The sequence below is a fragment of the Columba livia genome, chromosome 1 (assembly GCF_036013475.1).
Source record: "Columba livia isolate bColLiv1 breed racing homer chromosome 1, bColLiv1.pat.W.v2, whole genome shotgun sequence".
In the NCBI taxonomy this organism is placed as follows: domain Eukaryota; kingdom Metazoa; phylum Chordata; class Aves; order Columbiformes; family Columbidae; genus Columba; species Columba livia.
The window spans coordinates 70,961,753-70,967,175 of record NC_088602.1 but is presented as its reverse complement, the minus strand read 5'-3'; the positions used below and the strand labels follow the sequence as shown (position 1 = coordinate 70,967,175).

The window sequence follows — 5,423 nt, the reverse complement described above, 5'->3', positions numbered from 1 at the left end:
CACGATTAAAAGAAACAAAAATGTGAGAAAAAAATGGATAGTGACTGAGTTAATCAAGACGAATGTGATTATGCTGAATGGGTAGGCTTCTCTCTATATATATATGTATTAATATTGTAAATTGTGTCAGCCACTGTGGTGGCCCAGCTTCTTAGCAGCTGTATCTGTTTCTTTTCTGTCAGCTACAGAATCAAATATAGTCACTAGGAAACAGATGCATCCACTTTCATCTCCAGAGTGCCTCATTCCACACTAACTGGAGCCCTCAAAAAATAGCTAGATCATTCCCTCATTCTTGTGCAGTTCCTTAATGCTCCCCCACTTTTTGCCTGCCACTCTTCACCTCTGCACATACTTGCTCTCTGAATCATATGTAAGTTTTTCTTGAATTGCACTTTTTTACAGCAACATTTTCTTCAAGTCCCGTTCTATGCAATTGCCTCTTCCCTCTCACCCCATCAAAGAGGGAGAAAAATGCAAACCCCAGAGTATAATTTTCGAAGACGAAGTGTTGAATCCTTCATCAGACTCTTTTGCCTGAAGGCTATAATTGTATTCTGTAGAAAACCAAACCAAATTTTCTTGCTCTGGAGAGCATCATGTCATAAAAAATTGAATCAGATTTCTGCACTTGATAACAGGAATAGCTTTCTTTACTTGACGTACAAGTGATTTGTATTATGTAATATACGTAATTGCTATGAAATTATGCATTTGTAATCTAGGATATCACAGAATCACAGAATCACAGATACTACACTTGATCTTAGCCAAAAGGCCGAGAAGCGATATCACAGCCTTTAATGAGACTTTTCCATTGCAGCCTTTCCATGGTCTCTCAAGTGTTTGTTTTAGAGAAGATGGTCAGCACAACAGTCTTTTACCCAGTGTCCCAGCATCACAGAAGGAAACAGAGTATAATTAAATGAAAATGTGTACCGCCTTCTTGTAATCACTGGGAATACTGGGGTGGTGTTGAGGACTCTGCATCTTCCTTGTTTTTACAGACTCATGAGAAAAAGACCAGTGGATGTGACAAAACATGACCTAGTGAGTTAGACTTCCTTCTTGAGTCCAAATATACCAATGATTGCCTATGTAGCAATATCTGTGAGCATGTCCACATCTGTAAAATGGTAGTGATGGTTGCTTACCTTCATACATCTCTGAGAAGGACAGGAGAACACTCTGTCCTCCCTGAATGTTCAGTATTATGGATAAAAGCTGTGGCCGTGTATTCCTGTGTAATGGTGTCCCTCCTTAGGCCCTCTGCAGTAGACAATGTTATTAATAACATCTTGCTCTCCAAACAGCACTTGACTGAAGAATGCTGTAGCTCAACATTATGCATGGACACCCTTCTGCATTGAGGAATTAAGGGTTTGCTGCCATTTGTACCTGGTTTGAACCCAAGAAGCAGAAGTGTGTATGCATACAAACCTGTATTAGTGTGCATGCATGTGAGAGAGATGATGATGAGCACATCCTTCTCCCTTGGATTACTCAAGGGATTTTCTACATGATGCTATGAAGTGACTGTGTGGACTTTCACATTTTGGAGTTGGGATTTACATGGTGACAAGTAGGCTTTACTCATTAGTTCTCCAAGTTTTCTCTTTTCATCAGAGGGCAGACTCTTTGTTTTCTTTTCTTCCTGCTGACTACCAAATAGCAGGGCTTATATCCAGAAATTCCTGTAAGATTATTTGGGTCTTCCTGAACTAGCCCAAAAGACTAACATATTGGCTGAGTGCACCGCTAAGTTATATTTTTTGCTGTCCTTTGGGGCCTAGAAGTAAGCTGGCTTCCCAATGCAGGATATTTCTCCTAGCAGTGTAACTTCCTACTCACTCTAAGGTCTGACTGATTTGCTGTGATGGAGATTCGTTGCAGGAAAAAGCACGGCTTCCTGGGTTTTATGAAGTTGGGGCAATTTCACTGAAAATACCTCCCAAAGGAAATTACTTCTTATTCCTGAATTCTTTCTGTCTGGTATGAATTGTTCACCTCCAGGAACCTATTGTTCCAAATTTTGGAAATTTCCGCATATTTCAAGTGACTTAACTTTATTGGAAGCAGCAATTCCCCTTACCTCACTCTGCTTCTAGGACTTATGCTGTGAAGTCCCTGGCAGCTTCCTGCACTTGTGTCATTGCCGTCCTGTCACAAGGGAGTTCTTCGCCGTGGTCTCATCCTGCTTTGCACTAGTATGCGCTTCCCAGTGTTAATTGGTTTTGTGACTCAGGAAAACAGTGCAAGAGCTTCAGAGAAAAGAGGAACCTGCTGAAGTCATGTTGCCAGAGTCAGCAGACCTTTTTTCCAACTAAAGAAAAAAAAAAAGAGAAACTAGCCTGAAGAAACCACAAGCCAGCCAACTCTGAATTGCATGAGAAGGAGGACTACAGTTTCAGAGGAGAGTGGAGTAACACCCTAACTACTGCTTGCAACTTCTTTCAGCATGGGAGGGAAGTGTTTCTTTAGTTCAATAAGTGGTAATTGGAAAACATACATTGTAGTTTTAGCCCTTTTGTGATGGAAAGCTTGTGACTTAATTATGTCTCCCGATGACACAAGTCAGGCACCAAACAGCTGCTTTTATATAAACGTGCTCTGAGGTCAGCCTATTTAAGTTATTTCATCTTTGAACTTCTTCACCACTTTCAATACTGAAAGATACATTTTCCTTCTCAAATTGCTATCCTTCTTCAGCCTTTTCTCACCATACACCTATCCTCCTCTCTACTCCTCCTGTGGCAGTCCTTACCTCTTGCTTTCCGTTGGTATCACAACAGCCCTTCTCTCACATCCACTTCATGTTATCCATGCATCGATGCATCTCAGATCTCTATGGTAATGCATTTTAAATTACTTTCCCACCTCTGCCTGCCTCCTTAGTGTCTGCCTTTCCAGATACCATTGCCAGTCACTTAAATTCATTGTGGCAAAAAAACATATTCCTTGTTCATAGTCATCTTTCCATGCTCCCCAGATGCATTACCTTGATTTTCTCCTCTCTTAAACTCTGCACCTTCAGGCCACTGCTAAATCCTAATCCTCATTCCATTACAACTAAAATTTGTCTTTATACTCCCCAGTTCCCAAACTCACTGTATCAGTCTGGCATTGCTCAGGGGAAGGTTTTCTTTAAGCAACTTTTCTTGCTAGAAAAGTAGAACAGAAGTGTTTGGGTTTGACTTTCATGGGACTCCAGAAAGAGTCTTCAGTCTACTAGGTATGGGAAAATATTAATTAAAAAAAAAAAAAACAACAACAACTTTTTAACTTGAACACAAAGTAATTTTAATCCAGCATTAGGTAGAGAACCCTACAATGTAATTTGAAAGTTCTGTTTTATAACAGAGGGTGTTGTGACAGGTATGACCCCTTTCCCAATTTAGCCATGCTGCAGATGGATGCATGGTAAGAAATAATAGTGAAGTTGCTTTTTCTCATTCAACGTTTTGAACTGTGCCCTAGGGCCCTAGTTCTTACTCCAGCAAATGTGTAGGTCACTGCAGAATAGCTCTGGGTTTGGTTGCTTGTTGCATTGTGCCATATGTCAGCTGCTGTGCCTGCACAAAAGCCGATGCAAGCTTTTCCTCTCTTTTAATGCCTCTGAGGTAATTCTTCCCTTATGTTAACTATGTTTGGTTGCAATTTCAGTGTTGAGCTTTGCAAAGTTGAACTATCAAAAAAAAACCCAAACAAAACACAACTAGAGGGTGGTAGCTGAGTTAAATAGGAAGTGGTGAACACTGAGCAAAATGTCACTGTCTCCTGTCCTAACACAGGTGAACAGACCTGAGACTGCTGTAGAAACAGGAGTGAGGTTAAGGTCTAGGGGCTGTGTTAAGGGCCAGCAATGCAGCATACCTACAGATGCTGCACACGGGTCCTCTGAGAGACACATCTCTGAGCAAACACCTCACTCTCTACTTTCTAGACCTGTTGTCTGATTTTGGAATGGGGTTTGAGACAGAATGAGAGGCAGGGTTTGCTAATGAAAAGGTGAAGAGTGGGAACTGTGATGTACTTGGCTCTGAAAGGGGCTTGAGTGTTCCTGGGGCTGGGAGATGTAAGGAAGAGGAAAAAGAAGCTATGCACTGAGTAGTTACTGGTTGGGAAATGGGCTTCTCTAGGAAAAGGCAAGCCTCGCTGCTTATAGATACATTAGCAGAGCATTGTTGTAGACTTTAGGAGATTCAAAAAGGAAATCTGTTTTAAGACTGTGCCTGTGTTTTCCACATGTAATCTGCATTTCCTTTCAGAGGACCTCTTGGATCTATTTTCCTACACAGCCAAAAGGCTTTTTTATTTCCCTCATGACTTTTCCTTAATTACTTAAATCCCAGCAGCAGCCAGGGCACCACAATGGTCCTGCAGGCCACTGATGTAAAAGCAGTGAGATGCACAGATGCATGTCCCACAGACCTCAAAACCCCAAGAAGCCACCTCCTGTTCCTGATGGTGATGCTCTGGCAGGCATCCTTTGGAGAAACATGGTAACCCACCTTCATAAACTACACCAGCTCCCTCTTTTACAACTGCAATCATTATTCATACTTCTTGCAGCTCAAAATAAGTCCTCTACCTCCTGCAGATGTCCTCTTGAGTAAAGCTACAAGTTCTCATCCATTAATGCAGATTTATTATCTGCATTCATCTACAGGTTTCAAAAGCCTGATGGTAAACTCACTTTTCCTCCCTCCTGCCCACACAGTTAGGTGCTCCAGGAGAGGGAAAAATTTAGATTGACAACTGCTTACTGAGATGCACCTTATTATTTTGCTTATCTTTCTGTAAGTGTGTTCAGAGCAAATGTTTAATACACTGCAGATAATGTAGTTACCAATAATGGATCCTTGCTGCCAGGGGACATGCAGTGATTTACCTTCATCAAATTAAATCAGAACAGGTGTTGCCATCTCACTTCCAAATCAGAAGGTGAGCAGGTGCCACTAAGTTGCATCTGGCAGTTGGAGCAAAAAAGTCTAGGCCAGAGAAGTGTTGAGTGAGATGATTTTTAATTTGGTACACAACCTAAGCAATTAGAAGCAGCTTTTCAAGTGTATTCCTGCACACCCCTTTCCTACTTATTTAAGACACAGTGACAAAGGAAAACTGTCAGAAAACAGTATTTTGATTAGAGAACACCGAAAATATTGTCTATTACACTTTCTTGTCTTTGATAGGGAGCCATGCACATAGATATGCTTCAAAATGAGTTTCCTCATTTTGGAGTGGCTGAGGAAGAGACAGCTGGGGCAGAGAAGGGGAAAGTTTAAGATGGGCTTCATAATTACACATATCCACAAAGCTGTGGGTCCATTTCCACATTGCAAACTGCCTCCTGTAAGAATAAAACTTCACTGCAGAAATGACAAGATTTTCTTAGGAATGCTCTGACACTATATCAAAGCTTA

The 5,423-nt window shown here is 41.2% G+C and overlaps 1 non-coding gene across 1 annotated transcript; it reads right to left on the bottom strand.

Annotated features, from left to right (window-relative positions):
- Positions 1–607: 607 nt before the first annotated feature.
- LOC135578382 (U2 spliceosomal RNA) lies at positions 608–790 on the bottom strand. The gene has a single exon (XR_010469895.1). It is a non-coding gene; the product is annotated as a U2 spliceosomal RNA (small nuclear RNA).
- Between the last annotated feature and the right edge of the window lie 4,633 nt (positions 791–5,423).